The sequence below is a fragment of the Lactuca virosa genome, chromosome 1 (genome assembly GCF_052849685.1).
Source record: "Lactuca virosa cultivar CGN04683 chromosome 1, Lactuca_virosa_CGN04683_v6, whole genome shotgun sequence".
Taxonomy (NCBI): Eukaryota; Viridiplantae; Streptophyta; class Magnoliopsida; order Asterales; family Asteraceae; genus Lactuca; species Lactuca virosa.
Genome location: NC_136426.1, coordinates 260,196,355 through 260,212,657, shown reverse-complemented (window position 1 = coordinate 260,212,657; position 16,303 = coordinate 260,196,355). Strand labels below are relative to the sequence as shown.

The 16,303-nt window shown below is 46.7% G+C and overlaps 47 non-coding genes across 47 annotated transcripts; all 47 read right to left on the bottom strand.

The window, feature by feature from the left end:
- Positions 1 to 44: 44 nt before the first annotated feature.
- On the bottom strand, positions 45 to 163 carry LOC145147322 (5S ribosomal RNA). The gene has a single exon (XR_013728229.1). It is a non-coding gene; the product is annotated as a 5S ribosomal RNA (ribosomal RNA).
- A 229-nt stretch (positions 164 to 392) lies between these two features.
- Positions 393 to 511, bottom strand: LOC145134307 (5S ribosomal RNA). The gene has a single exon (XR_013719071.1). It is a non-coding gene; the product is annotated as a 5S ribosomal RNA (ribosomal RNA).
- A 229-nt stretch (positions 512 to 740) lies between these two features.
- LOC145149192 (5S ribosomal RNA) lies at positions 741 to 859 on the bottom strand. The gene has a single exon (XR_013730046.1). It is a non-coding gene; the product is annotated as a 5S ribosomal RNA (ribosomal RNA).
- Positions 860 to 1,088: 229 nt separating this feature from the next.
- On the bottom strand, positions 1,089 to 1,207 carry LOC145150006 (5S ribosomal RNA). Its single transcript, XR_013730838.1, has one exon. It is a non-coding gene; the product is annotated as a 5S ribosomal RNA (ribosomal RNA).
- Positions 1,208 to 1,435: 228 nt separating this feature from the next.
- Positions 1,436 to 1,554, bottom strand: LOC145134299 (5S ribosomal RNA). Its single transcript, XR_013719069.1, has one exon. It is a non-coding gene; the product is annotated as a 5S ribosomal RNA (ribosomal RNA).
- Positions 1,555 to 1,774: 220 nt separating this feature from the next.
- Positions 1,775 to 1,893, bottom strand: LOC145141648 (5S ribosomal RNA). The gene has a single exon (XR_013722846.1). It is a non-coding gene; the product is annotated as a 5S ribosomal RNA (ribosomal RNA).
- A 231-nt stretch (positions 1,894 to 2,124) lies between these two features.
- On the bottom strand, positions 2,125 to 2,243 carry LOC145146029 (5S ribosomal RNA). The gene has a single exon (XR_013726977.1). It is a non-coding gene; the product is annotated as a 5S ribosomal RNA (ribosomal RNA).
- Positions 2,244 to 2,472: 229 nt separating this feature from the next.
- On the bottom strand, positions 2,473 to 2,591 carry LOC145134293 (5S ribosomal RNA). Its single transcript, XR_013719067.1, has one exon. It is a non-coding gene; the product is annotated as a 5S ribosomal RNA (ribosomal RNA).
- A 229-nt stretch (positions 2,592 to 2,820) lies between these two features.
- Positions 2,821 to 2,939, bottom strand: LOC145149559 (5S ribosomal RNA). Its single transcript, XR_013730415.1, has one exon. It is a non-coding gene; the product is annotated as a 5S ribosomal RNA (ribosomal RNA).
- Positions 2,940 to 3,170: 231 nt separating this feature from the next.
- LOC145149434 (5S ribosomal RNA) lies at positions 3,171 to 3,289 on the bottom strand. Its single transcript, XR_013730291.1, has one exon. It is a non-coding gene; the product is annotated as a 5S ribosomal RNA (ribosomal RNA).
- A 228-nt stretch (positions 3,290 to 3,517) lies between these two features.
- On the bottom strand, positions 3,518 to 3,636 carry LOC145149056 (5S ribosomal RNA). Its single transcript, XR_013729918.1, has one exon. It is a non-coding gene; the product is annotated as a 5S ribosomal RNA (ribosomal RNA).
- A 228-nt stretch (positions 3,637 to 3,864) lies between these two features.
- On the bottom strand, positions 3,865 to 3,983 carry LOC145149558 (5S ribosomal RNA). The gene has a single exon (XR_013730414.1). It is a non-coding gene; the product is annotated as a 5S ribosomal RNA (ribosomal RNA).
- Positions 3,984 to 4,211: 228 nt separating this feature from the next.
- LOC145148199 (5S ribosomal RNA) lies at positions 4,212 to 4,330 on the bottom strand. Its single transcript, XR_013729095.1, has one exon. It is a non-coding gene; the product is annotated as a 5S ribosomal RNA (ribosomal RNA).
- Positions 4,331 to 4,559: 229 nt separating this feature from the next.
- LOC145134286 (5S ribosomal RNA) lies at positions 4,560 to 4,678 on the bottom strand. The gene has a single exon (XR_013719063.1). It is a non-coding gene; the product is annotated as a 5S ribosomal RNA (ribosomal RNA).
- Positions 4,679 to 4,906: 228 nt separating this feature from the next.
- Positions 4,907 to 5,025, bottom strand: LOC145150282 (5S ribosomal RNA). Its single transcript, XR_013731101.1, has one exon. It is a non-coding gene; the product is annotated as a 5S ribosomal RNA (ribosomal RNA).
- A 229-nt stretch (positions 5,026 to 5,254) lies between these two features.
- LOC145149670 (5S ribosomal RNA) lies at positions 5,255 to 5,373 on the bottom strand. The gene has a single exon (XR_013730521.1). It is a non-coding gene; the product is annotated as a 5S ribosomal RNA (ribosomal RNA).
- A 227-nt stretch (positions 5,374 to 5,600) lies between these two features.
- Positions 5,601 to 5,718, bottom strand: LOC145148862 (5S ribosomal RNA). Its single transcript, XR_013729727.1, has one exon. It is a non-coding gene; the product is annotated as a 5S ribosomal RNA (ribosomal RNA).
- A 227-nt stretch (positions 5,719 to 5,945) lies between these two features.
- Positions 5,946 to 6,063, bottom strand: LOC145146462 (5S ribosomal RNA). Its single transcript, XR_013727407.1, has one exon. It is a non-coding gene; the product is annotated as a 5S ribosomal RNA (ribosomal RNA).
- Positions 6,064 to 6,291: 228 nt separating this feature from the next.
- LOC145148211 (5S ribosomal RNA) lies at positions 6,292 to 6,410 on the bottom strand. Its single transcript, XR_013729106.1, has one exon. It is a non-coding gene; the product is annotated as a 5S ribosomal RNA (ribosomal RNA).
- Positions 6,411 to 6,629: 219 nt separating this feature from the next.
- Positions 6,630 to 6,748, bottom strand: LOC145141637 (5S ribosomal RNA). Its single transcript, XR_013722835.1, has one exon. It is a non-coding gene; the product is annotated as a 5S ribosomal RNA (ribosomal RNA).
- Positions 6,749 to 6,980: 232 nt separating this feature from the next.
- Positions 6,981 to 7,099, bottom strand: LOC145149587 (5S ribosomal RNA). Its single transcript, XR_013730443.1, has one exon. It is a non-coding gene; the product is annotated as a 5S ribosomal RNA (ribosomal RNA).
- Positions 7,100 to 7,328: 229 nt separating this feature from the next.
- Positions 7,329 to 7,447, bottom strand: LOC145134278 (5S ribosomal RNA). Its single transcript, XR_013719060.1, has one exon. It is a non-coding gene; the product is annotated as a 5S ribosomal RNA (ribosomal RNA).
- A 228-nt stretch (positions 7,448 to 7,675) lies between these two features.
- On the bottom strand, positions 7,676 to 7,794 carry LOC145150283 (5S ribosomal RNA). Its single transcript, XR_013731102.1, has one exon. It is a non-coding gene; the product is annotated as a 5S ribosomal RNA (ribosomal RNA).
- A 229-nt stretch (positions 7,795 to 8,023) lies between these two features.
- On the bottom strand, positions 8,024 to 8,142 carry LOC145150192 (5S ribosomal RNA). Its single transcript, XR_013731016.1, has one exon. It is a non-coding gene; the product is annotated as a 5S ribosomal RNA (ribosomal RNA).
- Positions 8,143 to 8,372: 230 nt separating this feature from the next.
- LOC145156089 (5S ribosomal RNA) lies at positions 8,373 to 8,491 on the bottom strand. Its single transcript, XR_013736515.1, has one exon. It is a non-coding gene; the product is annotated as a 5S ribosomal RNA (ribosomal RNA).
- Positions 8,492 to 8,718: 227 nt separating this feature from the next.
- Positions 8,719 to 8,836, bottom strand: LOC145146461 (5S ribosomal RNA). Its single transcript, XR_013727406.1, has one exon. It is a non-coding gene; the product is annotated as a 5S ribosomal RNA (ribosomal RNA).
- Positions 8,837 to 9,066: 230 nt separating this feature from the next.
- Positions 9,067 to 9,185, bottom strand: LOC145148210 (5S ribosomal RNA). Its single transcript, XR_013729105.1, has one exon. It is a non-coding gene; the product is annotated as a 5S ribosomal RNA (ribosomal RNA).
- Positions 9,186 to 9,404: 219 nt separating this feature from the next.
- LOC145149276 (5S ribosomal RNA) lies at positions 9,405 to 9,523 on the bottom strand. Its single transcript, XR_013730127.1, has one exon. It is a non-coding gene; the product is annotated as a 5S ribosomal RNA (ribosomal RNA).
- Positions 9,524 to 9,753: 230 nt separating this feature from the next.
- On the bottom strand, positions 9,754 to 9,871 carry LOC145147206 (5S ribosomal RNA). Its single transcript, XR_013728116.1, has one exon. It is a non-coding gene; the product is annotated as a 5S ribosomal RNA (ribosomal RNA).
- Positions 9,872 to 10,101: 230 nt separating this feature from the next.
- Positions 10,102 to 10,220, bottom strand: LOC145146868 (5S ribosomal RNA). The gene has a single exon (XR_013727792.1). It is a non-coding gene; the product is annotated as a 5S ribosomal RNA (ribosomal RNA).
- Positions 10,221 to 10,450: 230 nt separating this feature from the next.
- LOC145147308 (5S ribosomal RNA) lies at positions 10,451 to 10,569 on the bottom strand. The gene has a single exon (XR_013728216.1). It is a non-coding gene; the product is annotated as a 5S ribosomal RNA (ribosomal RNA).
- Positions 10,570 to 10,798: 229 nt separating this feature from the next.
- LOC145150932 (5S ribosomal RNA) lies at positions 10,799 to 10,916 on the bottom strand. The gene has a single exon (XR_013731737.1). It is a non-coding gene; the product is annotated as a 5S ribosomal RNA (ribosomal RNA).
- Positions 10,917 to 11,146: 230 nt separating this feature from the next.
- Positions 11,147 to 11,265, bottom strand: LOC145147341 (5S ribosomal RNA). The gene has a single exon (XR_013728249.1). It is a non-coding gene; the product is annotated as a 5S ribosomal RNA (ribosomal RNA).
- A 227-nt stretch (positions 11,266 to 11,492) lies between these two features.
- Positions 11,493 to 11,611, bottom strand: LOC145148622 (5S ribosomal RNA). Its single transcript, XR_013729498.1, has one exon. It is a non-coding gene; the product is annotated as a 5S ribosomal RNA (ribosomal RNA).
- A 229-nt stretch (positions 11,612 to 11,840) lies between these two features.
- LOC145148101 (5S ribosomal RNA) lies at positions 11,841 to 11,957 on the bottom strand. The gene has a single exon (XR_013729000.1). It is a non-coding gene; the product is annotated as a 5S ribosomal RNA (ribosomal RNA).
- A 193-nt stretch (positions 11,958 to 12,150) lies between these two features.
- On the bottom strand, positions 12,151 to 12,269 carry LOC145149505 (5S ribosomal RNA). The gene has a single exon (XR_013730371.1). It is a non-coding gene; the product is annotated as a 5S ribosomal RNA (ribosomal RNA).
- A 227-nt stretch (positions 12,270 to 12,496) lies between these two features.
- On the bottom strand, positions 12,497 to 12,615 carry LOC145150515 (5S ribosomal RNA). Its single transcript, XR_013731336.1, has one exon. It is a non-coding gene; the product is annotated as a 5S ribosomal RNA (ribosomal RNA).
- Positions 12,616 to 12,841: 226 nt separating this feature from the next.
- On the bottom strand, positions 12,842 to 12,960 carry LOC145149927 (5S ribosomal RNA). Its single transcript, XR_013730764.1, has one exon. It is a non-coding gene; the product is annotated as a 5S ribosomal RNA (ribosomal RNA).
- A 229-nt stretch (positions 12,961 to 13,189) lies between these two features.
- Positions 13,190 to 13,307, bottom strand: LOC145149121 (5S ribosomal RNA). The gene has a single exon (XR_013729980.1). It is a non-coding gene; the product is annotated as a 5S ribosomal RNA (ribosomal RNA).
- Positions 13,308 to 13,535: 228 nt separating this feature from the next.
- Positions 13,536 to 13,654, bottom strand: LOC145144228 (5S ribosomal RNA). The gene has a single exon (XR_013725242.1). It is a non-coding gene; the product is annotated as a 5S ribosomal RNA (ribosomal RNA).
- Positions 13,655 to 13,883: 229 nt separating this feature from the next.
- Positions 13,884 to 14,002, bottom strand: LOC145147774 (5S ribosomal RNA). The gene has a single exon (XR_013728666.1). It is a non-coding gene; the product is annotated as a 5S ribosomal RNA (ribosomal RNA).
- Positions 14,003 to 14,231: 229 nt separating this feature from the next.
- LOC145149191 (5S ribosomal RNA) lies at positions 14,232 to 14,350 on the bottom strand. The gene has a single exon (XR_013730045.1). It is a non-coding gene; the product is annotated as a 5S ribosomal RNA (ribosomal RNA).
- A 229-nt stretch (positions 14,351 to 14,579) lies between these two features.
- Positions 14,580 to 14,698, bottom strand: LOC145155414 (5S ribosomal RNA). Its single transcript, XR_013735856.1, has one exon. It is a non-coding gene; the product is annotated as a 5S ribosomal RNA (ribosomal RNA).
- Positions 14,699 to 14,928: 230 nt separating this feature from the next.
- LOC145150623 (5S ribosomal RNA) lies at positions 14,929 to 15,047 on the bottom strand. The gene has a single exon (XR_013731435.1). It is a non-coding gene; the product is annotated as a 5S ribosomal RNA (ribosomal RNA).
- Positions 15,048 to 15,277: 230 nt separating this feature from the next.
- Positions 15,278 to 15,396, bottom strand: LOC145156088 (5S ribosomal RNA). The gene has a single exon (XR_013736514.1). It is a non-coding gene; the product is annotated as a 5S ribosomal RNA (ribosomal RNA).
- A 227-nt stretch (positions 15,397 to 15,623) lies between these two features.
- Positions 15,624 to 15,741, bottom strand: LOC145146460 (5S ribosomal RNA). The gene has a single exon (XR_013727405.1). It is a non-coding gene; the product is annotated as a 5S ribosomal RNA (ribosomal RNA).
- A 230-nt stretch (positions 15,742 to 15,971) lies between these two features.
- LOC145147061 (5S ribosomal RNA) lies at positions 15,972 to 16,090 on the bottom strand. The gene has a single exon (XR_013727977.1). It is a non-coding gene; the product is annotated as a 5S ribosomal RNA (ribosomal RNA).
- Positions 16,091 to 16,303: the final 213 nt, after the last annotated feature.

Here is a 16,303-nt window from a genome sequence, read left to right as displayed (position 1 = left end):
CGCACGTAAAATCTAAAAAAACGCAAACGGGCAACGAAAAAAGGGGGGTGCAACACGACAACTTCCCAGGGGGTCACCCATCCTAGTACTACTCTCGCCCAAGCACGCTTAACTGCGGAGTTCTGATGTGATCCGGTGCATTAATGCTGGTATGATCGCACCCGAAATACTATTCATGCTTATTGCTTTTATATCTTAAAAGACGCAGAACCTCCTTTGTTTTCGTACGCGAGGCGTGGAACCCACGTGACCGATCGGCTCTGTTCAAAAAATACGAAAACCATCAACCATGAAGCGGAGGCCACCCGAGCATAGAAATAGCAAGAAAGAAAAAAAAACAAAAAAAAACCGCACGTAAAATCTAAAAAAACGCAAACGGGCAACGAAAAAGGGGGGTGCAACACGAGGACTTCCCAGGGGGTCACCCATCCTAGTACTACTCTCGCCCAAGCACGCTTAGCTGCGGAGTTCTGATGGGATCCGGTGAATTAGTGCTGGTATGATCGCACCCGAAATACTATCCATGCTTATTGCTTTTATGACTTAAAAGACGCAGAACCTCCTTTGTTTTCGTACGCGAGGCGTGGGACCCACGTGACCGATCGGCTCCGTTCCAAAAATACGAAAACCATGAACCATGAAACGGAGGCCACCCGAGCATAGAAATAGCAAGAAAGAAAAAAAAACAAAAAAAAACCGCACGTAAAATCTAAAAAAACGCAAACGGGCAACGAAAAAGGGGGGTGCAACACGACAACTTCCCAGGGGGTCACCCATCCTAGTACTACTCTCGCCCAAGCACGCTTAACTGCGGAGTTCAGATGGGATCCGATGCATTAGTGTTGGTATGATCGCACCCAAAATACTATCCATGCTTATTGCTTTTATGTCTTAAAAGACGCAGAACCTCCTTTGTTTTCGTACGCGAGGCGTGGGACCCACGTAACCGATCGGCTCCGTTCCAAAAATACGAAAACCATGAACCATGAAGCGGAGGCCACCCGAGCATAGAAATAGCAAGAAAGAAAAAAAAACAAAAAAAACCGCACGTAAAATCTAAAAAAACGCAAACGGGCAACGAAAAAAGGGGGGTGCAACACGACAACTTCCCAGGGGCTAACCCATCCTAGTACTACTCTCGCCCAAGCACGCTTAACTGCGGAGTTCTGATGTGATCCGGTGCATTAGTGCTGGTATGATCGCACCCGAAATACTATTCATGCTTATTGCTTTTATATCTTAAAAGACGCAGAACCTCCTTTGTTTTCGTACGCGAGGCGTGGAACCCACGTGACCGATCGGCTCTGTTCAAAAAATACGAAAACCATCAACCATGAAGCGGAGGCCACCCGAGCATAGAAATAGCAAGAAAGAAAAAAAAACAAAAAAAATCGCACGTAAAATCTAAAAAAACGCAAACGGGCAACGAAAAAGGGGGGTGCAACACGAGGACTTCCCAGGGGGTCACCCATCCTAGTACTACTCTCGCCCAAGCACGCTTAGCTGCGGAGTTCTGATGGGATCCGGTGAATTAGTGCTGGTATGATCGCACCCGAAATACTATCCATGCTTATTGCTTTTATGACTTAAAAGACGCAGAACCTCCTTTGTTTTCGTACGCGAGGCGTGGGACCCACGTGACCGATAGGCTCCGTTCCAAAAATACGAAAAGCATCAACAATGAAGCGGAGGCCACCCGAGCATAGAAATAGCAAGAAAGAAAAAAAAAAACCGCACGTAAAATCTAAAAAAACGCAAACGGGCAACGAAAAAAGGGGTGCAACACGAGGACTTCCCAAGGGGTCACCTATCCTAGTACTACTCTCGCCCAAGCACGCTTAACTGCGGAGTTCTGATGGGATCCGGTGCATTAGTGCTGGTATGATCGCACCCGATATAACTATCCATGCTTATTGCTTTTATGTCTTAAAAGACGCAGAACCTCCTTTGTTTTCGTACGCGAGGCTTGGGACCCACGTGACCGATCGGCTCCGTTCCAAAAATAGGAAAAGCATCAACCATGAAGCGGAGGCCACCCGAGCATAGAAATAGCAAGAAAGAAAAAAAAACAAAAAAAAACCGCACATAAAATCTAAAAAAACGCAAACGGGCAACGAAAAAAGGGGGGTGCAACACGACAACTTCCCAGGGGGTCACCCATCCTAGTACTACTCTCGCCCAAGCACGCTTAACTGCGGAGTTCTGATGTGATCCGGTGCATTAGTGCTGGTATGATCGCACCCGAAATACTATTCATGCTTATTGCTTTTATATCTTAAAAGACGCAGAACCTCCTTTGTTTTCGTACGCGAGGCGTGGAACCCACGTGACCGATCGGCTCTGTTCAAAAAATACGAAAACCATCAACCATGAAGCGGAGGCCACCCGAGCATAGAAATAGCAAGAAAGAAAAAAAAACAAAAAAAAACCGCACGTAAAATCTAAAAAAACGCAAACGGGCAACGAAAAAGGGGGGTGCAACACGAGGACTTCCCAGGGGGTCACCCATCCTAGTACTACTCTCGCCCAAGCACGCTTAGCTGCGGAGTTCTGATGGGATCCGGTGAATTAGTGCTGGTATGATCGCACCCGAAATACTATCCATGCTTATTGCTTTTATGACTTAAAAGACGCAGAACCTCCTTTGTTTTCGTACGCGAGGCGTGGGACCCACGTGACCGATCGGCTCCGTTCCAAAAATACGAAAAGCATCAACCATGAAGCGGAGGCCACTCGAGCATAGAAATAGCAAGAAAGAAAAAAAAACAAAAAAAAAACCGCACGTAAAATCTAAAAAAACGCAAACGGGCAACGAAAAAGGAGGTGCAACACAAGGACTTCCCAGGGGGTCACCCATCCTAGTACTACTCTCGCCCAAGCACGCTTAACTGAGGGGTTCTGATGGGATCCGGTGCATTAGTGCTGGTATGATCGCACCCGAAATACTATCCATGCTTATTGCTTTTATGTCTTAAAAGACGCAGAACCTCCTTTGTTTTCGTACGCGAGGCGTAGGACCCACGTGACCGATCGGCTTCGTTCCAAAAATACGAAAACCATGAACCATGAAACGGAGGCCACCCGAGCATAGAAATAGCAAGAAAGAAAAAAAAAACAAAAAAAAACCGCACGTAAAATCCAAAAAAACGCAAACGGGCAACGAAAAAGGGGGGGTGCAACACGACAACTTCCCAGGGGGTCACCCATCCTAGTACTACTCTCTCCCAAGCACGCTTAACTGCGGAGTTCTGATGTGATCCGGTGCATTAGTGCTGGTATGATCGCACCCGAAATACTATTCATGCTTATTGCTTTTATATCTTAAAAGACGCAGAACCTCCTTTGTTTTCGTACGCGAGGCGTGGAACCCACGTGACCGATCGGCTCTGTTCAAAAAATACGAAAACCATCAACCATGAAGCGGAGGCCACCCGAGCATAGAAATACCAAGAAAGAAAAAAAAACAAAAAAAAACCGCACGTAAAATCTAAAAAAACGCAAACGGGCAACGAAAAAGGGGGTGCAACACGAGGACTTCCCATGGGGTCACCCATCCTACTACTACTCTCGCCCAAGCACGCTTAGCTGCGGAGTTCTGATGGGATCCGGTGAATTAGTGTTGGTATGATCGCACCCGAAATACTATCCATGCTTATTGCTTTTATGACTTAAAAGACGCAGAACCTCCTTTGTTTTCGTACGCGAGGCGTGGGACCCACGTGACCGATCGGCTCCGTTCCAAAAATACGAAAAGCATCAACCATGAAGCGGAGGCCACTCGAGCATAGAAATAGCAAGAAAGAAAAAAAAACAAAAAAAAACCGCACGTAAAATCTAAAAAAACGCAAACGGGCAACGAAAAAGGAGGTGCAACACAAGGACTTCCCAGGGGGTCACCCATCCTAGTACTACTCTCGCCCAAGCACGCTTAACTGAGGGGTTCTGATGGGATCCGGTGCATTAGTGCTGGTATGATCGCACCCGAAATACTATCCATGCTTATTGCTTGTATGTCTTAAAAGACGCAGAACCTCCTTTGTTTTCGTACGCGAGGCGTGGGACCCACGTGACCGATCGGCTCCGTTCCAAAAATACGAAGACCATGAACCATAAAACGGAGGCCACCCGAGCATAGAAATAGCAAGAAAGAAAAAAAAACAAAAAAAAACCGCACGAAAAATCTAAAAAAACGCAAACGGGCAACAAAAAAGGGGGTGCAACACGAGGACTTCCCAGGGGGTCACCCATTCTAGTACTACTATCGCCCAAGCACGCTTAACTGCGGAGTTCTGATGTGATCCGGTGCATTAGTGCTGGTATGATCGCACCCGAAATACTATTCATGCTTATTGCTTTTATATCTTAAAAGACGCAGAACCTCCTTTGTTTTCGTACGCGAGGCGTGGAACCCACGTGACCGATCGGCTCTGTTCAAAAAATACGAAAACGATCAACCATGAAGCGGAGGCCACCCGAGCATAGAAATAGCAAGAAAGAAAAAAAAACAAAAAAAAACCGCACGTAAAATCTAAAAAAACGCAAACGGGCAACGAAAAAGGGGGGTGCAACACGAGGACTTCCCAGGGGGTCACCCATCCTAGTACTACTCTCGCCCAAGCACGCTTAGCTGCGGAGTTCTGATGGGATCCGGTGAATTAGTGCTGGTATGATCGCACCCGAAATACTATCCATGCTTATTGCTTTTATGACTTAAAAGACGCAGAACCTCCTTTGTTTTCGTACGCGAGGCGTGGGACCCACGTGACCGATCGGCTCCGTTCCAAAAATACGAAAAGCATCAACCATGAAGCGGAGGCCACTCGAGCATAGAAATAGCAAGAAAGAAAAAAAAACAAAAAAAAACCGCACGTAAAATCTAAAAAAACGCAAACGGGCAACGAAAAAGGAGGTGCAACACAAGGACTTCCCAGGGGGTCACCCATCCTAGTACTACTCTCGCCCAAGCACGCTTAACTGAGGGGTTCTGATGGGATCCGGTGCATTAGTGCTGGTGTGATCGCACCCGAAATACTATCCATGCTTATTGCTTTTATGTCTTAAAAGACGCAGAACCTCCTTTGTTTTCGTACGCGAGGCGTAGGACCCACGTGACCGATCGGCTCCGTTACAAAAATACGGAAACCATGAACCATGAAACGGAGGCCACCCGAGCATAGAAATAGCAAGAAAGAAAAAAAAAACAAAAAAAAACCGCACGTAAAATCTAAAAAAACGCAAACGGGCAACGAAAAAGGGGGTGCAACACGACAACTTCCCAGGGGGTCACCCACCCTAGTACTACTCTCTCCCAAGCACGCTTAACTGCGGAGTTCTGATGTGATCCGGTGCATTAGTGCTGGTATGATCGCACCCGAAATACTATTCATGCTTATTGCTTTTATATCTTAAAAGACGCAGAACCTCCTTTGTTTTCGTACGCGAGGCGTGGAACCCACGTGACCGATCGGCTCTGTTCAAAAAATACGAAAACCATCAACCATGAAGCGGAGGCCACCCGAGCATAGAAATACCAAGAAAGAAAAAAAAACAAAAAAAACCGCACATAAAATCTAAAAAAACGCAAACGGACAACGAAAAAGGGGGTGCAACACGAGGACTTCCCAGGGGTCACCCATCCTACTACTACTCTCGCCCAAGCACGCTTAGCTGCGGAGTTCTGATGGGATCCGGTGAATTAGTGCTGGTATGATCGCACCCGAAATACTATCCATGCTTATTGCTTTTATGACTTAAAAGACGCAGAACCTCCTTTGTTTTCGTACGCGAGGCGTGGGACCCACGTGACCGATCGGCTCCGTTCCAAAAATACGAAAACCATCAACCATGAAGCGGAGGCCACCCGAGCATAGAAATAGCAAGAAAGAAAAAAAACAAAACAAACCGCACGTAAAATCTAAAAAAACGCAAACGGGCAACGAAAAAAGGGGGTGCAACACGAGGACTTCCCGGGGGTCACCCATCCTAGTACTACTCTCGCCCAAGCACACTTAACTGCGGAGTTCTGATGGGATCCGGTGCATTAGTGCTGGTATGATCGCACCCGATATAACTATCCATGCTTATTGCTTTTATGTCTTAAAAGATGCAGAACCTCCTTTGTTTTCGTACGCGAGGCGTGGGACCCACGTGACCGATCAGCTCCGTTCCAAAAATACGAAAACCATGAACCATGAAGCGGAGGCCACGCGAGCATAGAAATAGCAAGAAAGAAAAAAAACAAAAAAAACCACATGTAAAATCTAAAAAAACGCAAACGGGCAACGAAAAAGGGGGGTGCAACACGACAACTTCCCAGGGGGTCACCCATCCTAGTACTACTCACGCCCAAGCACGCTTCACAGCGGAGTTCTGATGGGATCCGGTGCATTAGTGCTGGTATGATCGCACCCGAAATACTATCCATGCTTATTGCTTTTATGTCTTAAAAGACGCAGAACCTCCTTTGTTTTCGTACGCGAGGCGTGGGACCCACGTGACCAATAGGCTCCGTTCCAAAAATACGAAAAGCATCAACCATGAAGCGGAGGCCACCCGAGCATAGAAATAGCAAGAAAGAAAAAAAAAACCGCACGTAAAATCTAAAAAAACGCAAACGGGCAACGAAAAAAGGGGTGCAACACGAGGACTTCCCAAGGGGTCACCTATCCTAGTACTACTCTCGCCCAAGCACGCTTAACTGCGGAGTTCTGATGGGATCCGGTGCATTAGTGCTGGTATGATCGCACCCGATATAACTATCCATGCTTATTGCTTTTATGTCTTAAAAGACGCAGAACCTCCTTTGTTTTCGTACGCGAGGCTTGGGACCCACGTGACCGATCGACTCCGTTCCAAAAATAGGAAAAGCATCAACCATGAAGCGGAGGCCACCCGAGCATAGAAATAGCAAGAAAGAAAAAAAAACAAAAAAAAACCGCACGTAAAATCTAAAAAAACGCAAACGGGCAACGAAAAAAAGGGGGGTGCAACACGACAACTTCCCAGGGGGTGACCCATCCTAGTACTACTCTCGCCCAAGCACGCTTAACTGCGGAGTTCTAATGTGATCCGGTGCATTAGTGCTGGTATGATCGCAACCGAAATACTATTCATGCTTATTGCTTTTATATCTTAAAAGACGCAGAACCTCCTTTGTTTTCGTACGCGAGGCGTGGAACCCACGTGACCGATCGGCTCTGTTCAAAAAATACGAAAACCATCAACCATGAAGCGGAGGCCACCCGAGCATAGAAATAGCAAGAAAGAAAAAAAAAACAAAAAAAACCGCACGTAAAATCTAAAAAAACGCAAACGGGCAACGAAAAAGGGGGGTGCAACACGAGGACTTCCCAGGGGGTCACCCATCCTAGTACTACTCTCGCCCAAGCACGCTTAGCTGCGGAGTTCTGATGGGATCCGGTGAATTAGTGCTGGTATGATCGCACCCGAAATACTATCCATGCTTATTGCTTTTATGACTTAAAAGACGCAGAACCTCCTTTGTTTTCGTACGCGAGGCGTGGGACCCACGTGACCGATCGGCTCCGTTCCAAAAATACGAAAAGAATCAACCATGAAGCGGAGGCCACTCGAGCATAGAAATAGCAAGAAAGAAAAAAAAACAAAAAAAAACCGCACGTAAAATCTAAAAAAACGCAAACGGGCAACGAAAAAGGAGGTGCAACACAAGGACTTCCCAGGGGGTCACCCATCCTAGTACTACTCTCGCCCAAGCACGCTTAACTGAGGGGTTCTGATGGGATCCGGTGCATTAGTGCTAGTATGATCGCACCCGAAATACTATCCATGCTTATTGCTTTTATGTCTTAAAAGACGCAGAACCTCCTTTGTTTTCGTACGCGAGGCGTAGGACCCACGTGACCGATCGGCTCCGTTCCAAAAATACGAAAACCATGAACCATGAAACGGAGGCCACCCGAGCATAGAAGTAGCAAGAAAGAAAAAAAAACAAAAAAAAACGCACGTAAAATCTAAAAAAACGCAAACGGGCAACGAAAAAGGGGGGGTGCAACACGACAACTTCCCAGGGGGTCACCCATCCTAGTACTACTCTCTCCCAAGCACGCTTAACTGCGGAGTTCTGATGTGATCCGGTGCATTAGTGCTGGTATGATCGCACCAAAAATACTATTCATGCTTATTGCTTTTATATCTTAAAAGACGCAGAACCTCCTTTGTTTTCGTACGCGAGGCGTGGAACCCACGTGACCGATCGGCTCTGTTCAAAAAATACGAAAACCATCAACCATGAAGCGGAGGCCACCCGAGCATAGAAATAGCAAGAAAGAAAAAAAAAACAAAAAAAAACCGCACGTAAAATCTAAAAAAACGCAAACGGGCAACGAAAAAGGGGGGTGCAACACGTGGACTTCCCAGGGGGTCACCCATCCTAGTACTACTCTCGCCCAAGCACGCTTAGCTGCGGAGTTCTGATGGGATCCGGTGAATTAGTGCTGGTATGATCGCACCCGAAATACTATCCATGCTTATTGCTTTTATGACTTAAAAGACGCAGAACCTCCTTTGTTTTCGTACGCGAGGCGTGGGACCCACGTGACCGATCGGCTCCGTTCCAAAAATACGAAAACCATCAACCATGAAGCGGAGGCCACCCGAGCATAGAAATAGCAAGAAAGAAAAAAAACAAAACAAACCGCACGTAAAATCTAAAAAAACGCAAACGGGCAACGAAAAAAAGGGGTGCAACACGAGGACTTCCCGGGGGTCACCCATCCTAGTACTACTCTCGCCCAAGCACACTTAACTGCGGAGTTCTGATGGGATCCGGTGCATTAGTGCTGGTATGATCGCACCCGATATAACTATCCATGCTTATTGCTTTTATGTCTTAAAAGACGTAGAACCTCCTTTGTTTTCGTACGCGAGGCGTGGGACGCACGTGACCGATCAGCTCCGTTCCAAAAATACGAAAACAATGAACCATGAAGCGGAGGCCACGCGAGCATAGAAATAGCAAGAAAGAAAAAAAAAACAAAAAAAACCACACGTAAAATCTAAAAAAATGCAAACGGGCAACGAAAAAGGGGGGTGCAACACGACAACTTCCCAGGGGGTCACCCATCCTAGTACTACTCACGCCCAAGCACGCTTCACAGCGGAGTTCTGATGGGATCCGGTGCATTAGTGCTGGTATGATCGCACCCGAAATACTATCCATGCTTATTGCTTTTATGTCTTAAAAGACGCAGAACCTCCTTTGTTTTCGTACGCGAGGCGTGGGACCCACGTGACCAATAGGCTCCGTTCCAAAAATACGAAAAGCATCAACCATGAAGCGGAGGCCACCCGAGCATAGAAATAGCAAGAAAGAAAAAAAAAACAGCACGTAAAATCTAAAAAAACGCAAACGGGCAACGAAAAAAGGGGTGCAACACGAGGACTTCGCAAGGGGTCACCTATCCTAGTACTACTCTCGCACAAGCACGCTTAACTGCGGAGTTCTGATGGGATCCGGTGCATTAGTGCTGGTATGATCGCACCCGATATAACTATCCATGCTTATTGCTTTTATGTCTTAAAAGACGCAGAACCTCCTTTGTTTTCGTACGCGAGGCTTGGGACCCACGTGACCGATCGGCTCCGTTCCAAAAATACGAAAACTATCACCCATGAAGCGGAGGCCACGCGAGCATAGAAATAGCAAGAAAGAAAAAAATCAAAAAAAAAACCGCACGTAAAATCTAAAAAAACGCAAACGGGCAACGAAAAAGGGGGGTGCAACACGAGGACTTCCCGGGGGTCACCCATCCTAGTACTACTCTCGCCCAAGCACGCTTAACTGCGGAGTTCTGATGGGATCCGGTGCATTAGTGCTGGTATGATCGCACCAGATATAACTATCCATGCTTATTGCTTTTATGTCTTAAAAGACGCAGAACCTCCTTTGTTTTCGTACGCGAGGCGTGGGACCCACGTGACCGATCAGCTCCGTTCCAAAAATACGAAAACCATGAACCATGAATCGGAGGCCACGCGAGCATAGAAATAGCAAGAAATAAAAAAAAAACAAAAAAAACCACACGTAAAATCTTAAAAAACGCAAACGGGCAACGAAAAAGGGGGGTGCAACACGAGGACTTCCCAGGGGGTCACCCATCCTAGTACTACTCTCGCCCAAGCACGCTTCACAGCAGAGTTCTGATGGGATCCGGTGCATTAGTGCTGGTATGATCGCACCCGAAATACTATCCATGCTTATTGCTTTTATGTCTTAAAAGACGCAGAACCTCCTTTGTTTTCGTACGCGAGGCGTGGGACCCACGTGACCGATCGGCTCCGTTCCAAAAATACGAAAACCATGAACCATGAAACGGAGGCCACCCGAGCATAGAAATACCAAGAAAGAAAAAAAAACAAAAAAAAAACCGCACGTAAAATCTAAAAAAACGCAAACGGGCAACGAAAAAGGGGGGTGCAACACGAGGACTTCCCAGGGGGTCACCCATCCTAGTACTACTCTCGCCCAAGCACGCTTCACAGCGAAGTTCTGATGGGATCCGGTGCATTAGTGCTGGTATGATCGCACCCGAAATACTATCCATGCTTATTGCTTTTATGTCTTAAAAGACGCAGAACCTCCTTTGTTTTCGTACGCGAGGCGTGGGACCCACGTGACCGATCGGCTCCGTTCCAAAAATACGAAAACCATGAACCATGAAACGGTGGCCACCCGAGCATAGAAATAGCAAGAAAGAAAAAAAAACAAAAAAAAACCGCACGTAAAATCTAAAAAAACGCAAACGGGCAACGAAAAAGGAGGGTGCAACACGAGGACTTCCCAGGGGGTCACCCATCCTAGTACTACTCTCGCGCAAGCACGCTTCACAGCGGAGTTCTGATGGATCCGGTGCATTAGTGCTGGTATGATCGCACCCGAAATACTATTCATGCTTATTGCTTTTATGTCTTAAAAGACGCAGAACCTCCTTTGTTTTCGTACACGAGGCGTGGGACCCACGTGACCGATCGGCTCCGTTCCAAAAATAGGAAAAGCATCAACCATGAAGCGGAGGCCACCCGAGCATAGAAATAGCAAGAAAGAAAAAAAAAACAAAAAAAAAACCGCACGTAAAATCTAAAAAAACGCAAACGGGCAACGAAAAAGGAGGTGCAACACAAGGACTTCCCAGGGGGTCACCCATTCTAGTACTACTCTCGCCCAAGCACGCTTAACTGCGGAATTCTGATGGGATCCGGTGCATTAGTGCTGGTATGATCGCACCCAAAATACTATCCATGCTTATTGCTTTTATGTCTTAAAAGACGCAGAACCTCCTTTGTTTTCGTACGTGAGGCGTAGGACCCACGTGACCGATCGGCTCCGTTCCAAAAATACAAAAACCATGAACCATGAAACGGAGGCCACCCGAGCATAGAAATAGAAAGAAAGAAAAAAAACAAAAAAAAACCGCACGTAAAATCTAAAAAAACGCAAACGGGCAACGAAAAAGGAGATGCAACACAAGTACTTCCCAGAGGGTCACCCATCCTAGTACTACTCTCGCCCAAGCACGCTTAACTGCGGAGTTCTGATGGGATCCGGTGCAATAGTGCTGGTATAATCGCACCCAATATAACTATCCATGCTTATTGCTTTTATGTCTTAAAAGACGCAGAATCTCCTTTGTTTTCGTACGCGAGGCGTGGGACCCACATGACCGATCAGCTCCGTTCCAAAAATACGAAAACCATGAACCATGAAGCGGAGGCCACGCGAGCATAGAAATAGCAAGAAAGAAAAAAAAACAAAAAAAACCACACGTAAAATCTAAAAAAACGCAAACGGGCAACGAAAAAGGGGGGTGCAACACGGACTTCCCAGGGGGTCACCCATCCTAGTACTACTCTCGCCCAAGCACGCTTCACTGCGGAGTTCTGATGGGATCCGGTGCATTAGTGCTGGTATGATCGCACCCGAAATACTATCCATGCTTATTGCTTTTATGTCTTAAAAGACGCATAACCTCCTTTGTTTTCGTACGCGAGGCGTGGGACCCACGTGACCGATCGGCTCCGTTCCAAAAATACGAAAACCATGAACAATGAAACGGAGGCCACCCGAGCATAGAAATAGCAAGAAAGAAAAAAAAAACAAAAAAAAAACTGCGCGTAATGCAACACGAGGACTTCCCAGGGGGTCACCCATCCTAGTACTACTCTCGCCCAAGCACGCTTAACTGCGGAGTTCTGATGGGATCTGGTGGATTAGTGCTAGTATGATCGCACCCGAAATACTATCCATTCTTATTTCTTTTATGTCTTAAAAGACGCAGAACCTCCTTTGTTTTCGTACGCGAGGCGTGGGACCCACGTGACGGATCGGCTCCGTTCCAAAAATACGAAAACTATCAACCATGAAGCGGAGGCCACCCGAGCATAGAAATAGCAAGAAAGAAAAAAACAAAAAAAAACCGCACGTAAAATCTAAAAAAACGCAAACGGGCAACGAAAAAGGGGGGTGCAACACGAGGACTTCCGAGGGGGTCACCCATCCTAGTACTACTCTCACCAAAGCACGCTTAACTGCGGAGTTCTGATGGGATCCGGTGCATTAGTGCTGTTATGATCGCACCCGAAATACTATCCATTCTTATTACTTTTATGTCTTAAAAGACGCAGAACCTCCTTTGTTTTCGTACGCGAGGCGTGGAACCACGTGACCGATCGGCTCCATTCCAAAAATACGAAAACCATGAACCATGAAACGGAGGCCACCCGAGCATAGAAATAGCAAGAAAGAAAAAAAAACAAAAAAAACCGCACGTAAAATCTAAAAAAACGCAAACGGGCAACGAAAAAGGAGGTGCAACAGAAGGACTTCCTAGGGGGTCACCCATCCTAGTACTACTCTCGCCCAAGCACGCTTAACTGCGGAGTTCTTATGGGATCCGGTGCATTAGTGCTGGTATGATCGCACCCGAAATACTATCCATGCTTATTGCTTTTATGTCTTAAAAGACGCAGAACCTCCTTTCTTTTCGTACGCGAGGCGTGGGACCCACGTGACCGATCGGCTCCGTTACAAAAATACGAAAACCATTAACCATGAAGCGGAGGCCACCCGAGCATAGAAATAGCAAGAAAGAAAAAAAAACAAAAAAAACCGCATGTAAAATCTAAAAAAACGCAAACGGGCAACGAAAAAGGGGGGGTGCAACACGAGGACTTCCCGGGGGTCACCCATCCTAGTACTACTCTCGCCCAAGCACACTTAACTGCGGAGTTCTGATGGGATCCGGTGCAATAGTGCTGGTATAATCACACCCGATATAACTATCAATGCTTATTGCTTTTATGTCTTAAAAGACGCAGAATCTCCTTTGTTTTCGTACGCGAGGCGTGGGACCCACGTGACCGATCAGCTCCGTTCCAAAAATACGAAAACCATGAACCATGAAGCGGAGGCCACGCGAGCATAGAAATAGCAAGAAAGAAAAAAAAACAAAAAAACCACACGTAAAATCTAAAAAAACGCAAACGGGCAACGAAAAAAGGGGGTGCAACACGAGGACTTCCCAGGGGGTCACCCATCCTAGTACTACTCTCGCCCAAGCACGCTTCACAGCGGAGTTCTGATGGGATCCGGTGCATTAGTGCTGGTATGATCGCACCCGAAATACTATCCATGCTTATTGCTTTTATGTCTTAAAAGACGCAGAACCTCCTTTGTTTTCGTACGCGAGGCGTGGGACCCACTTGACCGATCAGCTCCGTTCCAAAAATACGAAAATCATCAACCATGAAGCGGAGGCCACCCGAGCATAGAAATAGCAAGAAAGAAAAAAAAACAAAACAAAAACCGCTCATAAAATCTAAAAAACCGCAAACGGGCAACGAAAAAAGGGGTGCAACACGAGGACTTCCCAAGGGGTCACCCATCCTAGTACTACTTTCGCCCAAGCACGCTTAACTGCGGAGTTCTGATGGGATCCGGTGCATTAGTGTTGGTATGATCGCACCCGAAATACTATCCATGCTTATTGCTTTTATGTCTTAAAAGACGCAGAACCTCCTTTGTTTTCGTACGCGAGGCGTGGGACCCACGTGACCGATCGGCTCCGTTCCAAAAATACGAAAACCATGAACCATGAAACGGAGGCCACCCGAGCATAGAAATAGCAAGAAAGAAAAAAAAACAAAAAAAAACCGCACGTAAAATCTAAAAAAACGCAAACGGGCAACGAAAAAGGGGGGTGCAACACGACAACTTCCCAGGGGGTCACCCATCCTAGTACTACTCTCGCCCAAGCACGCTTAACTGCGGAGTTCAGATGGGATCCGATGCATTAGTGTTGGTATGATCGCACCCAAAATACTATCCATGCTTATTGCTTTTATGTCTTAAAAGACGCAGAACCTCCTTTGTTTTCGTACGCGAGGCGTGGGACCCACGTAACCGATCGGCTCCGTTCCAAAAATACGAAAACCATGAACCATGAAGCGGAGGCCACCCGAGCATAGAAATAGCAAGAAAGAAAAAAAAAACAAAAAAACCGCACGTAAAATCTAAAAAAACGCAAAAGGGCAACGAAAAAGGGGGGGTGCAACACGAGGACTTCCCAGGGGGTCACCCATCCTAGTACTACTCTCGCCCAAGCACGCTTAACTGCGGAGTTCTGATGGGATCCGGTGCAATAGTGCTGGTATGATCACACCCGATATAACTATCCATGCTTATTTCTTTTATGCCTTAAAAGACGCAGAACCTCCTTTGTTTTCGTACGCGAGGCGTGGGACCCACGTGACTGATCGGCTCCGTTCCAAAAATACGAAAACCATGAACCATGAAACGGAGGCCACCCGAGCATAGAAATAGCAAGAAAGAAAAAAAAACAAAAAAAAACCGCACGTAAAATCTAAAAAAACGCAAACGGGCAACGAAAAAGGGGGGTGCAACACGACCACTTCCCAGGGGGTCACCCATCCTAGTACTACTCTCTCCCAAGCACGCTTAACTGCGGAGTTCTGATGTGATCCGGTGCATTAGTGCTGGTATGATCGCACCAAAAATACTATTCATGCTTATTGCTTTTATATCTTAAAAGACGCAGAGCCTCCTTTGTTTTCGTACGCGAGGCGTGGAACCCACGTGACCGATCGGCTCTGTTCAAAAAATACGAAAACCATCAACCATGAAGCGGAGGCCACCCGAGCATAGAAATAGCAAGAAAGAAAAAAAAAACAAAAAAAAACCGCACGTAAAATCTAAAAAAACGCAAACGGGCAACGAAAAAGGGGGGTGCAACACGTGGACTTCCCAGGGGGTCACCCATCCTAGTACTACTCTCGCCCAAGCACGCTTAGCTGCGGAGTTCTGATGGGATCCGGTGAATTAGTGCTGGTATGATCGCACCCGAAATACTATCCATGCTTATTGCTTTTATGACTTAAAAGACGCAGAACCTCCTTTGTTTTCGTACGCGAGGCGTGGGACCCACGTGACCGATCGGCTCCGATCCAAAAATACGAAAACCATCAACCATGAAGCGGAGGCCACCCGAGCATAGAAATAGCAAGAAAGAAAAAAAACAAAACAAACCGCACGTAAAATCTAAAAAAACGCAAACGGGCAACGAAAAAAAGGGGTGCAACACGAGGACTTCCCGGGGGTCACCCATCCTAGTACTACTCTCGCCCAAGCACACTTAACTGCGGAGTTCTGATGGGATCCGGTGCATTAGTGCTGGTATGATCGCACCCGATATAACTATCCATGCTTATTGCTTTTATGTCTTAAAAGACGTAGAACCTCCTTTGTTTTCGTACGCGAGGCGTGGGACGCACGTGACCGATCAGCTCCGTTCCAAAAATACGAAAACCATGAACCATGAAGCGGAGGCCACGCGAGCATAGAAATAGCAAGAAAGAAAAAAAAAACAAAAAAAACCACACGTAAAATCTAAAAAAACGCAAACGGGCAACGAAAAAGGGGGGTGCAACACAAGGACTTCCCAAGGGGTCACCCATCCTAGTACTACTCACGCCCAAGCACGCTTCACAGCGGAGTTCTGATGGGATCCGGTGCATTAGTGCTGGTATGATCGCACCCGAAATACTATCCATGCTTATTGCTTTTATGTCTTAAAAGACGCAGAACCTCCTTTGTTTTCGTACGCGAGGCGTGGGACCCACGTGACCAATAGGCTCCGTTCCAAAAATACGAAAAGCATCAACCATGAAGCGGAGGCCACCCGAGCATAGAAATAGCAAGAAAGAAAAAAAAAACCGCACGTAAAATCTAAAAAAACGCAAACGGGCAACG